Genomic DNA, 16,519 nt, shown 5'->3' with positions numbered 1-16,519 from the left:
TGGAAGTGCAAGTTACAGCTAAAGGAGACATACATACACTACCTTTAGATGAGCTAGTGCGCTGAGGGTAGGTCTGCACTGCAGTTAAAAATTCACTGCTGTAAGGTGAGGAGCACACACCCCTCCTGGTAGCACTAAGGGGAGCTGAAGATGCACCCAAGTGTCTGAGTGCAACAATGAGCTGGTTGAAATTTTTAAAGCTTTTTTTTTCTTTAAGGGAGCAGGAAAGGCCTTTTTTTTTAAACAAAACTGTTTCACCCCAAACTGTCAAAATGGTTCATCTTGTGTAAAATATGTCATGCCTTTTCACTATCTCAAACTTTAGAGTTTTTCATAAGTAGTTAGCACCAGTTTTTGGAGGCTATTTTACTAAAGGAAAAATTTCACTACTTCTTGGAGGGACACGGGGAGATAGAAAAGATGAAGGACATTTTGAAAAATGGAAAAAAAAATTTAAATGGGTCCATTCAGCATACTTTGAAATGAAAACAAATTCATAAGTTAATACTTTGTTTTTCCCCTCTGTAAAAATAGATCTGCATATTTCAGCCACTTCTGGTAACATAGGGAAAAATCATGAGTTATGCTTTTATTGACAATTCCCATCAGAGCCTTTAGCTTTGTTTTTTAGATCTAGACCCAGATATACAGAGGTATTTGGGTGCCTGAAGAGGCAGATACATGCCTAACCTGCTTTGCACTACAGAAAACCCCAGATGTCTAACTCACAGGCTGGCTATGATGCTCAAGCAGCAGTGTAGGCTCCCTACTACGCAAGGCAGGAAGGAGGGGCAGGACTAAGCTCCCACCCACATGCCAATGAAAATCGGCTCACATGCCACTGATGGCACACCTGCTGCAGGTTGCCGACCCCTGCTAACTCCTGCAGAGCATCTGAGACAAGTACAGGAGCACCCAAGAAGGCCTAGAGAGGAGTTTTTGCAAGACATTCTGAGCCATGTTGATGCCTAACACAAAGAATTGAAGGAGTGGAGAGACAGTAGCAGGAGGGAGTGGAAGGTGAGCATGCAGCAGTTCCTAAGCTTTATGGAGTGACAAGCGAACATGCTGAGGGCGCTGCTAGTAATGCAGATGGAGCAGCTATGCGACCAGTCCCCTCTGCAATCAGTGATCTAAAATTTGTCCAATGCCCCCCCCCCAACACTCCTGCCAATGCACTTTGTGCACCAGTCTGCCCCCAGGGGCCACCCACCGCATTCCACACCTGCCTACCCAGCCTCCACTCATGCAGACTCCCACAGGCTGCCGATTCACTCAACACCAATCTCTATGCCGCTTAGCCCTGATGAGCTTTACTACAGCCTCCCTTCCACAGCTCATCAGACAGTGGGACTGCATATGAGCCATGGACTTATACACGACCTCTTTATTCCATTACATGAAAGCAAGCAAGAAAGAGTACCCCAGCAAAGCTAAGGTCAGTGTGGCGTTAAGTCCAGCACATGGACCACTAAAAGTAACCCCCTCGCAAAGCAGCCATTGCACTCCCATGCATAGCAACCACTTTTACTGATTTTCAGTGTCAAATTACTGTCTCAAGGCATCCCTGATCCTTACAGTCCCAAACTGTGCTCCTCTATTTGCTCTCATCTTTGGTTGTTCAAACTTGGCCTCCAGGCACTGTATGTCAGTGGTCCAGCCCTTAATAAAGCTTTTACCCTTTCCTTCACAAATATTATGGAGGGTACAGCATGCAGCAATAACCATAGGGATTATCATCAGCCAGGTTCATCTTACCATACAAACATCACCATGAGCCTTCAAACAGCCAAAAGCACACTCCACAGTCATTCTGCACTTGCCTCTGTATTGGAGATTAGATTAACCTGACTGTAATGCAGTACCCCTCTGGCATGTGAATAAGCCAAACCAGATAGTCTCTGCACCAAAGGATAAATGGTCACAAATCAGACATCAAGAAAGGTAACATATGTAAACTAGTAGGAGAACACTTTAATCGCCATGGACACCCAAAAATGGATTTATAAGTATCCATCTTTCTACAAAAAACTTCAAAACTAGACTATAAAGAGAAACAGGAGAGCTGCAATTCATTTGCAAATTTAATACAATCAAATTAGGATTGAATAAGGATTTAGATTGGTTATCTCACTATAAAGGCAATTTTCTCTCTCTTGGTATTCATACCTCCCCATCAGCTGCTGTGAGTGAACCATATCCACCTGGACTGAATTGGCCTAGTTAACACTGGTCCTGCACTTGATAAATTCATAAGTAACTCCCTTTATATATAGTGGGGTTTACCCATGAAAGCTTATGCCCTAATAAATCTATTAGTTTCTAGGTGCCACAGGACTTCTCATTAATGTGAACAATATTTTTAAAAATAAAATAAGCTTTAAAAAGTAGTTGCTTGAAGAAATAACTAATAAATGCTTGGATGATAGGTTTTGGAAGGATTTTTCAGTTGTATATATTCCTTGATTTTTATAAATAAATAAGCGCCAGGGTAATTCAAGGAGTGGAGAAAAAGTGTTTGGGGGTGATTGTGGCTGAGAAAGAAATCTTTGAGTGGATAGCTAAGTGAGTATCATTTACCAAGCTAATTTTCTTTTCTTCGGAGCAGCTGAGCCATTGGATTGAAATGATATTAGAGGGGCTAAGAGAATTGGAGCTACAAGAGAAGACAGAGTTGAGGGAGAGTTCTGGAGTGGCACAGGGGAGTTAGTTGACCGTTTACAACTATGGAGAAGCTTAGCAAGACAAACAGAAAAAAAGCTAGACAAGCTGAAACAGATTCCCATAGTAAAGCATAAGCTTAAAAAGCAGAACATTATCTTTTGTGAATACATTATACTACAGTGACTGCCATAGAGACCTTTGCATATGTGCCTGATTTAATGTTGCTTTTTGGTACTGTCACTGAATTTGTTTTTTACTTGCCTTGTTTTTCCTTTCTGCATTTCCTGCTGGGCCTCCTAACAACAATGCAATGACAGTATTTGTTTGCTAACAGTATCTCTGGAGGATTGTCTGTATATCCTGTCTCAGAAACTAGGTGAATTCTGAAAGGATTCTCTCATCTCATAAAGGTGACCTGACAAAGGAAAACAAACTAGTTTTGGCTCTTCTTGGTTTTGTTATGACAAGTCTGGGTGATGGTTTTTTTTTAAAGGGGCTTTTTCTTCTAGTTTTTAACTTTGAAATTTTAAGTCTCATCTGCTTTGTTTTTGCGTGTTTTTTTTTCTCTATAGATAATAGGGAACTAATGGGATTATGGACTCACTGGAGATCGAAACCTGAGCAGGCGAGCGGGGAATGGATTTTTAGTCAAACCCTATAAAAGTCCTTGAGTGTTGTTTGATTTTGTTAGCACTTAAACACCTGACAAACACATAGGGGGAAAAGGTTGTGTTTATTAAACATTCAGACTCCCTTCCCCTTTAAGTTTAGGGTCCTCCTCAGTTCCTTGGTCCTCTAAAGCATCCTCCAGCAAAGACAATGCAGACAACACTTTATATTCCTGATATTTATAAGGTAGAAACAACAGCAAATACTTCTTGGATTGTCTTTGAGACAATCCAAACTACAGCTGTGGCACAGAGCAAGCAATGATACACATTGTCAAGAAGTGCATGCTAACTAAATTCATTTGTGGGCTCCAGGAGCTTCACTTGGCCACCAAGAACACTGTTGCTTGGCTCAACAAATACACAAATGTTAAACAAATAAAAACATAAATAAATGCCCACTAAAATACAAAATATTTTAAAAACTGTCTTCATTTTTCAGAAGCAAAATGGAAAAAGGAAAGAGGGGGAGGAAGAGGAAAGGGAAAGAAGAGAAGAGAAATGGGGGGACATGACCCCCAAACAGTTTTTGTTTTTTAATTACAAATCCATAAATTGTAGAAAAATTAAAGTTATATTCTACAAAATTAACAAAAAAGTGACATCTTTAAGTATAAGAACTGTAAAAAACCCTGTTTCAGAGTGGTAGGTCTAAAAGGTGCAATAAACGATAGCAGAAAAATTAGTACTTGGGGAAACAGTGATTAGAACATAAATTATCTTATTTTCTTGTTCTCTATACTGCATAAAATAAACACAGCTGCACACAAAAAAACACCCTCAGGGCTGCTCTTTGATTACACAAGAGGGAAAGATTCTGATGTGAAGTTAGGTTTAATTCCACCAATCCTGCTTCAGAATGTGTATTCTGTAACTAGGTGCAGGATCAAAACATCCATAAAACGAAGAGCATCAAAGCAGATGATGCAATTAAAGTTCAGGGCTCTATCCAGGATGAAGCAGCCTTTGTAACTGCTGGCCAATAAGAAGTTCTGCATACCAGTATACACAGAGTGTGCCTTCCCTTTGGCAGTCTTACACAGCAGCCCAAAATTGATGCTGTCTTTGTGGCAGCATAAGCTCTGACAGATGCCCTAAAGTTGTGTTCTTACAGGAGTACATAGTTGCCAGGGAGCAAGTCTGCCTCCAGTCCTGTTCTGGAAAACACCCCACACCTAGGACTCCTGTGGAGGTAATGCAGATGCCATTGCTTGGGAGAGTCAGTTCTAGTGGTGGGGGGTATTGGCAAACAAGGTTGCATTTTTCCCGCTGTGACAGATGAACTTATCTCCTGCATGAATGAGATTGCAGTGGAAGTAGCAACTCCAGGTTTCACACCGCTTGAAAATATGTGGGAAAATGGTGTGTGTGTGGCGGGGGGGAGCAGGGGTGACTGGATCAGCTTCATGCCTAGCACCTAAAAAAATAGGGAGGGTTGTCCCCTTGACAGCTCCACATGGATCTCTCCTTTCTTGCTAGAAGGAAGGTCAGTCATCTGTGTTCTACGATCCATCTCCAGGAATCTAAACAGATCCATTTTCAGAGCTGGGATCCACTTGGGCCTGGGAATGGGCTATGTTGAATGGGGACAGAGATGACGGACACACTTCACATTCCTGCTAATCCTGAGGCCTTTCAAAGTTAAAAATAATTCAACCTGAAGTGGCTTCTCTGGGATCTATATGATTTCTGGATGGGTTTCTTGATTTGTTTTGCAATGGGGCAAGTTAACACCTCCCCTCTTCCCCCCGCCACACACACACTCCCTGACGCGGCAACACAAGGAGAGACCCATGGCAAAAATGTTTGTGGAAATTTTCTCCCCAAGACCTCTCCTATGAGTTGTGCCATGATAGGGATGATCTGGTCATCTGGGCCAACAGTTTCCTATTTAAACCAGTTCTACTGTCACCCTCTTGATAGGGAGGTCATAGCGTTTAAGGCCAGAAGGAACCACCAAATCATCTGATCTGACCTCCTGCACATCTCAGATGACTAAACACTACCCAGACATCTGTATACCACCCCCAACAACTGAAATTAGACCACAGTATTACAACCCGTCTGAAGCTAGGAAGTTGTGTGCTATAGACAGAGAACAGGAGGGACTGAGGTGCACCAATGCCAGAGGCCTCTGCAGTTAAGTGGGATATACCCCGATTATCTTAGCAAGTGTCCCGCACTTCATGGTACAGAAGGTGGCAAAAAAAAAATTCCCAAGATCTCTGCCAGTGTGACCTGGGGGAAATTTCTTGCCAACCCCATATATGGTGATTAGTTAGACCCTGAGCAAGTCAGCAAGAGCCAGCCAAGCCAAGCTCCCCGAGAGATAATTCTCAATATCATCTCAGAGGTCTGGCCCACCCAGTCCAGTGCTCTGTCTCCAGCTATGGCCCATTTCTGATGCTTTAGAGAAAGGAGACCTAAAAAAACCCAAAACAAACAGTGCCAGAATAGATTCGGGGGGGAGAAGGAAATCCTTCCTGTCCCCTGCTGGTGACTGGCTGAAGCTCTGAAGCATGTGATCTTAGGAACATAAGCCATAAACCAGAAGGGACTCCCAGGGCTGCTGAGGAGGCAGTGAGGAACACGTTTCATAAAAAAATGTAAGGATAGTGATGAATAACTCTTAATGTATATTGCATTTTTTAATTCATCACCAGTGTGTACTGAGGCCTAAATTCACTATATCTCAGATCCAGTAGAGTACAAAATTGACTGTGTAACATGATTTAATCTTCTATATGAAAGCTATCTTATCTTGTTTGGATCATTGGTTAAATATATGGCAGAGAAATGGCATTCAGTTTTGTGCAAGTGGAAATTTGGCAACCCTATATGCTACAGATGGATATGAAGAGCCCCTTCCCCATACACTTTAGGCCCAGATCTGGTACATTGCCGTTCTCCTTTCCCTTCCTGCCTATTGCTTGATCATGCACGCCTCATAGTCCCACCATCTTCTCTGCCCCTGCCCTTGCCCCCTCTCCCCCAACTCCTCCAGCTAATAGAGGCATGAACTGGCAAGGAGGAGTATGGTGCTCATGTGCCTGTGTGGTACTTGGAGCAGAAGAGGTGTGGAAGATGGTCAAAGCATCAGGCATGATGGAGAGACTGATGGATTGCTTGGAACAGTAGTGGGGGAGTCTGAGCAGTGAGGTGGAAATGTGTGTATGGGGGGGGGGAGTATCTGATCAGTACAGGAAAGCATGGCATAGAAAGGAGGAGGTCAGAGCTGTATAGTAGGGAGCATTGGTATGACTTCATCTGTTCCCTCACAACTCCGACATCCGTGCCCTCATGTCTGTTCCTCCATCTTCAAAACTGTCCCCATTGAATCCTAAAGTCCCTAAAGTATTCCTGCATCCTTGCCCCAGCTCTTCAACCTTTGGGTTGACACCCTTCTCTCTGTCCGTCTGTCCCGTCCCCCCCTCCCCGCCCCCGTGAGAGGGAGGACTGAGAAGGAAGATCCAGGCTGCTCTGAACAGGCAAAAAGATGGGAGACAAGATGATGGCAGGGTAACAGTTGCTAAGGAATCAGAGGTAGCAAAGCGGAGAGCTAGACTGTGGTACATGGAGTGCTGAGGGGGAAAAATTTAACCAAGGAAATTGAGTTATCTAAAAAATTCATTAACACAAAGATAAGGTTGCTCAGTGGTGCCTTGTGCCATTCCAGAATGTGTGTGTGTCATCAGATACATGAATTTCAGCTCCCTGATACCGAGGCATGATCTTGGTTCACTTTAGCAGCCTGGGAGTTGCACTGTACTATAGTTAAAATGCAGAATGCCCCTTCCTATTCCCAATGTGCCCCTTAGGCCAGACATTGTGGAAGTGGCGGAGTAGCAAGGGAATTGTCTGTGTAGTCTCTGTGGCCTTATCTAGACTTGGCTAAAAAGTGTGATGTTAATATATGTTTGATAACATACTTTAAAAGTCTAGTGTAGAAAAAGCACTGCTTTGGGTTGCCAGGTGTCTGGTATTTACCCGGACAGTCTGGTATTTTTGCCTCCTGTCCAGTAAAAAAATCAGGAGAATACCGGACACTTAAAATGTCCGGTATTTTCTGAATGTTTTTACCAGACAGGAGGCGAAAATACTGGACACCTGGCAACCTTATACACACACAGCAACCAGGGCCAGCCCCCGGGTTCCCTCCCTCTCCCCCCCCCGCTTACCTGGTTCTGCAGAGGAGCTGTCTTCTGGCTTGGAGCAGGAAAACAAGATGGCCGCTGGCAAAAAGGCTCCAAGGTATTTCTCAAAGGGGCCATGCTGTTTTTATTTATTTATTTATTTATTTTTATTTGTTTTTGCTTAATAACTCTTGAGGTCTTTTTTTTTTCCTCAACAACTTTGGTCTCCCTCTCTTTTTTTCTCAATAGAATTTTTTCCCTGATGGTTTTTTTTTTAGGGGGTGGGGTGTTTGATATTTTTGGTTAAACCATCTGGTAACCCTGACTGCCTTTAATGCAGGCTCAACTGGTATATGTAAAGTTTATGGGATAACCTAAGGATTTAACTCAACCAGCTTGACATGGTAAAGTCTGTGCTGCCTTGTCTACTCTAGCCTTTTCAAATGTGTCCATTAGAACATGCCAGCTAACATCACACTTTTTAGCCTAGTGTTGATAAGGCCTGTGTCAGGTGAGTGTACTGTCCTCTGCCAGGGGAACCACCAGCTGATCTGCAATAGCTCTCCTGTCCTTTTGAAGTGCAAGAGTTGAGCTAAGACAGCGGTCCCCAACCTTTTGGGGCTGCCGGGTGCCCGGGGCCTGGAGTGCAGGAATGGCTCAGGCTGGCCCTGGTCACTTGGCGGGTGCACATAAATGCCCCGGCAGGCGTCGTGGCGCCTGCGGGCATTGCGTTAGGGACCACTGAGCTAAGAGATTACATCAAAAGAGAGAATGTGGGATTGAATTGGGGTTTGGGGCTTTTTGGGGCATGTTATAAATCAGGGATGGGCAATAATTTTTGATGAGGGGGGGCCACTCCAAGATTACGGAAAGTGGTCAAAGGCAGTGTTCCCGTTAAGATTTTCCAACCATAAGTGGAGTGAGTTTTGGCTTGTGCATCCATATTGAGGTCATGTGTACTGGTTTGGATGTGTGCTACCATGGCACCCAATTTATTAACACAAACACAGGTTTCCGACCACTAGCTGACCCCTCCCCGCCATGCAGCATGTCCTGTTTCTAGACACCAAAGCAGACCCTGCCTCCCGGCCATGCGACATGTCCTGGCCAACTGAGCAGGCCTCCCCACCACCATGCAGCCAGAACAGGCCCTAGGGGCCATGTGGATCTGTGAATAAGAGCCTGTGAATCAGGCAGCTCTCATTGGCCAAAAATTGGCCAATGGGATTGTGTTGGTGGTGGTAGCAGCGTGTGAAGCACCACTCCCCCCTTCCCTGGGCTCACAGCTGAAAAAGAGAAATGGCTGTGGCAGCCTTTTCTGAGTTGTATTGGAGGGCATGTGTGCGGGGCAAGCAGTGAGTCTGCCTGAGGCTCCCTGCTGTGTCAGCAGGCTGGATCCAATGGCTTGGCAGGCTGGATCCGGCCCCCGGGCCATATTTTGCCCAAGCCTGTTGTAAATGCTGATCTGAATGCAATTGCTCTTTTCTTTCTTGTGTGTGTGTGTGTGTGCGCTTGCACATGCATGGTTTTTTTTATATATACATCCAGAAATTTAGGCCATAGCCTCGTGCTGTGGAGTTAGGTTCTGAATTTGGAGATCTTCTTAGCTAATGTGTTGTCTTTATCCATGCCAAATAACTAAACTGCCAAATTAAAGTCCATGTTATATCTAGTTTCACTCACATGAAGCTGTTAAGTAGAGTCCAGTTTTGTATCCAAGGAATGCACAGATATTATTTTTACTAGTTGTTAACATTAGCTGAGTCTGATTTATGATTATTTAGTGAGTGCTGTCAGTGAGTGAGCTTAGTATTCTACAAACATTCCCTGCTCTGAGTTATTAATATCACGAGACAGGAACAGGCACATGATGCAAATATATTAAATGAAATATTTCCAGACAAAAACTTAAGGCAGAGCTAAAGTTGAGATTATTACACTGCATTAATATATCTATACAGAAAACTGTGTTACTGAAATATTATAGTTAAAAAATAACTAAATGATTAAAAGTGATGAAATTCTCATTTGAGAGTCTTCTACTTCTCTACTTAGCTCCATCCAACCTCCAGTTATTGGCCAGAGAATATTATCTTTTGCTTTATTAAATTTGTCTACTTTTTTGAGTATATGAATTTACATAACTACAGACTTTTGTATGATGTTAACTCCCATCCTCCCTGCCAGTTTACCGTATACAATACAGCCAGGTCCAACCAGGTCTTTGCATCACATAGGTTGTTGCATGGGATACTGGTTACCACAGCAACTGTATTTAGGATGAAACAAGACACATGAAGTTCTGTGGTCTTTGTCTGGAAGCTGAGCCTCCAACCCATATTTGAAATAGAAAGAAGCAACAAGTGGGTTCCCAGGCCACAAGATGAGTGTAAAGAGAGTACAGTTGGGTCTCCAATCCATAGGGGGCATCTACACTGCACCATTATTCTGGAAAAACAATACGGCTGTGTCTAGATTGGCGTGATTTTCCAGAAATACTTTTAACAGAAAATTTTTCCGTTAAAAGCATTTTTGGAACAGAGCGTCTAGATTGGCACGGACGCTTTTCCGCAAAAGCACTTTTTGCGGCAAAGCGTCCGTGCCAATCTAGATGCGCTTTTGCACAAAAAAGCCCCAATCGCCATTTTCACGATTGGGGCTTTTTTGCGGAAAACAAATCTGGGCTGTCTACACTGGTCCTTTTGTGCAAAACTTTTGCGCAAAAGGGACTTTTGCCCAAACGGGAGCAGCATAGTATTTCCGCAAAAAGCACTGATTTCTTACAGTAGGAAGTCACTGCTTTTGCGGAAATTCAAGCGGACAGTGTAGACAGCTGGCAAGTTTTTCCGGAAAAGTGGCTGATTTTCCAGAAAAACTGGCCAGTCTAGACACAGCCTACTAGTGTCCACACCGCAATTGCGTTATTTTGAAAGAAAATCGAAATAATGGAAGGCTTTTTCCAATGTTGGTAAACCTCATTCCATAAGGAATAACGGCTCTTCCGAAAATGCTCTTTCAGAAGAGGGTGAGTGTGGACGCTCCACTGCTGCTATGTCGAAATAGCTCCTCCCCAGGGCCATTCTAAAGTTATTCCTCCCCAGTGCCTCCTAGGGCTCTAAATCGAGACAGAGTATCCACATTAGGGGAGTCTGCCTTGGACTAATTTTGAGGCTTCCCTGTAGCGTGGATGCTATATTTTGAGATAAACTATTCCAGAGATATCTTCTGGAATATTTTTTTCTGAAATAAGCCTACAGTGTAGATGTACCCAGTGGGTTTGCAGGTGGTGTTACGGAAGTGTTAACAACATTGTCTTTGGCTTCTACATGTAGAATAAGAGCCCAGCTCTTTTTGACCATGTCCAAACTAGGAAAATTAAGTGTTTTTTTAAAACAACAAAATGACAAAATCTTTATACAGACAGAGTAAATTGGAGTTTGTCTTCAATGTAGCTAATAGAAGTGATTCCTAAGGGAACTGGATTCTTTAAAGAAGATCATAATGAATATAAAATATATATGCCATCACAGTTAGGACAGTTAAGATTATAACTTATGTGAGGCATTTTAAAACTTAGAAGTCTCACAAAAATTACAAGCTCTCCTGCCCTATTTGTGTGTATATATTTATTTATTTATTTATTTCATAGCTGTGTTGGTGGATTTTGCAATGTTTATAAGAGCCATACTATGAAGAAGTCCACAGAAGTTATAAACTCTGCTGGGCACAGTATAAATCTAAATGAAATGTCTCACAAAAACTATAACCCCTGCCAGCATTATACGTTTGACTAGGACTTGTTGGAGATTCCAACATTAGCTATTTTGCCTTTAAAATGTTTTTCATTTCAAAACAGAAATTTTTCAAACCAGTTCATGCTGTAGTTTGTACCAAGGACTAGCCCATAGGACTAGTTGGAATTCTTTATTGTAAATTATTTTTAAAGGGGCACTATCTACTTGAACAAGCCAACATTTTAAAATAAGTTAGAGGTAATAAACCTTCACCTTAGTTTCTTGGCCAATGAATGTAGTTTTATAATCACATTTTCTAGTGTTTTTCTTTCTCTTGTTGCAGTGTGAAAGGATACACACAAACCACAGGGAAACCAGCAATACTTGGGAAATTCTGAAACTGATTGTTTGAAAAATGCTTCCAAATGCTGAGAATAAACCAATTAAAAAAAACCAGAAAATATTTTTTCTCTAAGTATATTCAGTTCTAGAAATCGTAGGTAGAATTAACAAGTGAAGGTTAAAATATTCAGAACTAGCTTGAGTTACCCGGTGTTGCTTGGGAAAGTGGAGGAACAAAATTTAGAAAAACAGTAGTCCATTATCGTTTTTTGAATGGTAGAAAAGTTACAACGAGTTCTATAAGGATTAAAATATATATAAAAAAGTATAAAACAACCAATTGTACATGTTATCATAAAAAACTTTATTGTAAACTATATTTTTTTGTTTCATTATTCTTAACAAATATGTACAAATTTTTGCCACTTCCAACTCTTGAACATAGAGTTGTCCATGTGAAAAGCAAGATGTCTCCAAATCAATTCCAACTATTTTAAGTGACTGTTCTTGCGCTTTGTCAGTATACATTGTTGAAATATAAGTTGACAGTTGATATAACTGAGGTGAGGAGCCTGAGGGGAGGGAGGGGGAAGGGAGCTGCATGCCTGCTGCTGGCGCTCAAACCCACCCTCCACTTCCTTGTCCCTTCACTGGCCTTAGTGAGTGACTGGCCCCACCGTTTCCCCCGGGAAGCCGCTTCTCCCCGCATTGCCAAGCTCCGTGCAGCCCCAGGGAGAGGCATCGGTCTTTCATCTCTTCTCTCCCACAGTCCCTTAAAACCTTCTCCTGGATGACAGGTTATCTCTTCGCTGGTGTTAGTGAGCGACTGTCCCCGCCGCTTCCCCCCGGGAAGCTGCTTCACCCCTCACTGTCAAGCTCCATGCAGCCCCGGGGAGAGGCATCGGTCTCTCATCTCTTCCCTCCCACAGTTCCTTAAAACCTTCGCCTGGATAAAAGGTTATCCCATGCAAAGTTTGGTTGTGGTAGTTCTTATAGTGTCCAAGTTATTAGTGCACAAACATACAAACTTTCTCCTTTATATATTAGATGAGGAATGATTTTGTGGGTGATGCCCCTTAATATTTAATTTTACCAAATTCTGTAACTCACAAAAATAAAGGTCTTCTGAGCTGAAATAAAAATGAGAAATTAAAATTAAAAAGAAAATTTTAGAAGGTTAAAAACAAGGTCAAAAGCAGGATTTAGCATGTTGTAGGAAGTTTGCATGATATAATCTGTCCTCTTTGTATGTTCGGGTATGTCTACACTAGCTCGTTAGTTCGAGCTAGGTAGACAAATGAGGGCAATCAGAGTTGCAAATGAAGCCCGGGATTTAAATATCCCAGGCTTCATTTGCATCTTCCCAGGTGCTGCCATTTTTAAATCCCCCTTAGTCCGAACTCTGTGCCTTCGGCTACACACGGCACGGAGTAGGTAGTTTGAATTAGGATCTCTAATTCAAACTACCAGTACTCCTCGTTCCATTAGAGATCCCAATTCGAACTACCTACTCCGTGCCGCAAGCACAGAGTTCGGACTAAGGGGGATTTAAAAATGGCGGCGCCCGGGAAGATGCAAATGAAGCCCGGGATATTTAAATCCCGGGCTTCATTTGCAACTCTGGTTGCCCTCATTTGCCTACCTAGCTCGAACTAACGAGCTGGTGTAGACATATCCTTCCTGATTAAAGGCCTGACCCAATACCCCGAAATCTCTGGAGATAGTCCCATTGACTCTAGTGGGTATTGGATAAGGGCTAAATGAGAGAAGGAGTATTCCCACCTTTTCAATTTGAGGTATAGTACATATTACACATGTATGTACTGTTTCAACACACTTATTAGAGCTGCAATATAAGAATTTAATCATATAATCAAATCTTTGCAGGTGAATGGGACCCTTATGTCTGCACGAAATCCACTTGATCCCCTACAGATCAGATTGTAAGTTCAAGGCCCACGATTGCAATGGTACTGGACAGCTATTGGAGGTGTGGGGAATATGGCTTTGGGTATTCTGGTTATGCCAAAGTAGTCTCATCTGACTAGCACAGAAAATCACTGGCTTTTTGGTTTCACATTCCTGGAATTTTGTCTTATGGCTACAACAGACATAACTGGATGTTAAATCACCTTTTGCTGCTGCGTTCTTGGTCAATTATTTCTAGGAGGTTGAAAAATTCTGACTTTCCCCTCTTTGTTGGAATTAGTTCCATTAGCTTGGAACCTTGTGACAATATGCAAGTCTGCAGAGCTATGTGTAGTTGTGTAAATAATAATAATTTATTGTGATAGTTGAATATGGTGAAATGCACTCAGATAATGTGCAAGGAATCAGTTTCTATGCAGGTAGTAGGTACTGGAGATAAGGTTGATTCCAGAGCCAGGACATAGATGTGTGGATTAGTACCCACCCGTCTTCCCGACAAGCTACCTGCTGGAATTGCAGCACCCATCAGAATAGGGGTAGACAATAAGCCAGATGTTGCTCAGCAGGGTTAGCCCCCCCAGGCTGCCAGCACTATATTTACCTGCAGGTATGGCTGCTTGAAGCTCCTGTTGGCTGCAGATCACCGTTCCCGGCCAATGGAAACTAGGGATGTTAAAAAACTTTTTTTTTTTTTTTTTTTTTGGTAAATGTGTAACCACTGAAATTTTTGGCAGTTACACATTTACACCAGAGGGCGAAGGGGGGGGGGGGGGGGCGGAGAGGAGAGGGAAGGCAGCTCTGGAGGAGCTGGTGCATGTGGGGACACAGCTTAAAAGCCTGCATCAGAGGCAGAAATGTGGGAGAGAAGGAGCAGGCAATTTCTTGGGGGGTATTGAATAAAGTATAGACCTGATTGTTTTTTAAAATAGAAGTAAAAAACTTTTCCTATAGTTTGTAGTGGAGTGAAGCTTTCCAACCTGTATTTTGCCATGAATCTCTGAGCCTGCATACTGTATTTTTCTACAGCAATAAGAATCAGATTAACAAAGGGAGTTTTGAATGAAAACTGTATTTCAACTTTAGACTTGGTTTTTTTGCTTTTACATGTTATTATTGTTGTATTATGTATAAATACCATGTAATTTTTAAAAAAGACCAAGGGAGTCTACTGACTTTGTAACCTGAAAAATAGCAGCAATATCAATGACTTCACTGGCTTTTTATAAGAACATAAGAACGGTCATACTGGATCAGGTCTATCTAGCTCAGTAACCTGTCTTCCATCAATGGCCAATGCCAGGTGTCTCAGAGGGAACAAAAAGAACAGGCAATCAAGTAATTCATCCTATCGCCCATTCCCATCTTCTGATGGAGGACACTCTGGAGGACTTGAGAAACGGAGCAGGAAATGACATCACAATAACTTGAAAACTGATCTACAGTTTTTCTGGCCCTCTGCTGTGGGACGGCCTGTATTTGACCCTAGCGAAAGGACAATTCTCTCATGGAATAAAGATAAGGGGTATAATGCAGCAAAAGTGCTCTAGATTGCATTTGCCTGTAATGACAAAGGGGTCACACACCTGCTGAGGATTACACTCCCTATTGTAGGCAACGTGTGCTGCCTTTAATATGTACTAAATGGTTGTATTAAAGAGCTAGACTTCTCTCTGTGTTTTAATTTGATCAGGTTAGCATATGTTAAAGATAATCTAACACCACACTTTCAACCCTACTCTATTTCAAGGCCTCTATAAATTTCTCTCTGCCTCCCTCAGACCACGTACTCTGCCTATTCCCTTCCTTGCCCTTCCACAAGCCACAGACTTTGTGCAGCCCCCAATTTCTGCCTCTGCCACATGGTAAAACTCTGTATGTTCCCCTTATTTCCCTCCCCACATACTATTACCTTTCTTTTCCCCATACCAGTTCCTTTGTGTGCATCCCAATTCCCCACTTTGTCCCACCATTCATATTTTTCTTTTTTCAGTCCAGGAGACAAATCATTCTGGATGTTAACATTTTTCAACTATTGGCAGGATGGGCAGAGTTGAGAGCTAGGTGGGTATCGTCAGTGCTGTAATAACCTATTTTTGCACCTGTGGCAAAATCTTAATTATGTATCCCCAACTCCTTAGGTTAGCACGTATTGTGTTCTTCTATTTATTGCGTCTTTGTTCCCCTAATTATGATGCGCCCCCCTGCCTTTGTTAAGGTCCTGGGTATTGTCATGCTGAAAGTTGTTAATGGCTACCATTGAATGCCTTTTTGATTTGTATGCCCCCCTAAATGACCCGTACTATTGTCCCCCACTCGCACCACCATGCCAGGGGTTCTATATACAAACTTTCTCTCTGCAACAATATGCGAGTGCCAGCAAACTCTTTCAGGAAGCATACTGTTTCCTGGGGAAAACTGTTTAGAAGCAATACCTCCTGGGAAACCCTCTGAGAAGCCATGGGGCAGAAGAAGCCATGATCTCACCAGCCACAATAAAGCTGGAGTCTGTAAATTAACCTTATGTTAGAATGAGATCTTATATGGAGGATGATGCAGTCATAAAGCACAAAACACGGGGGCAGTGATAATTAAATCACAGACAGCAGGGAGAGACCATTCAGAGTTGCACTGCAGAGGACAGAATACTTCTGTGAGTACATGGTTTGTTTTACAAGAAAAGGCTGATAACAGAAAATGGAAGGTCTGAACGCTGCAGGGACATTAAATCTGTAAATCTGTAAGAATTTAGCTCAGGCATGGAAGAGTAGGAGAGAGGAATTTAACCTCTATGTAGTTATTGCTCTGGCAGATAAAGGATGCTGTGAAAATATAACTGTTTTATTACCTTATTGGAGAAAGGGGGAAAGGGAGAGAGCGAAAGAACGAGAGAGAGGGAGAAGTGAGACTTTGTGCATGGAAATTCTCCAAGCTCAACGCACCTTAGAAGGAATAACAGGCTGTTTTGATATTCGCTGAATGAAACCATAGAAAGATCATTTCTTTATTCTGGCTCAAGCAGAGGGTGCAGATGAGAACAACATTGATTTCA

At 42.5% G+C, this 16,519-nt stretch overlaps 1 long non-coding RNA gene across 1 annotated transcript in view; it reads left to right on the top strand.

Moving 5' to 3' along the window:
* The window catches only part of LOC142826991 (uncharacterized), a 28,895-nt gene extending 13,758 nt beyond the window's left edge, over window positions 1-15,137 (top strand). Inside the window, exons 3-4 of the long non-coding RNA XR_012901307.2 lie at window positions 13,429-13,484; window positions 14,771-15,137. This is a non-coding gene — a long non-coding RNA (uncharacterized LOC142826991). The remainder of the gene's footprint in view (window positions 1-13,428; window positions 13,485-14,770) is intronic.
* The last annotated feature ends 1,382 nt before the right edge of the window (window positions 15,138-16,519 follow it).

This window comes from Pelodiscus sinensis, chromosome 1, assembly GCF_052426305.1.
Source record: "Pelodiscus sinensis isolate ZL-2025 chromosome 1, ASM5242630v1, whole genome shotgun sequence".
Classification (NCBI taxonomy): Eukaryota; Metazoa; Chordata; order Testudines; family Trionychidae; genus Pelodiscus; species Pelodiscus sinensis.
Note: the sequence above shows the minus strand (reverse complement) of the source record. Positions and strands in the feature narration are given on the sequence as shown.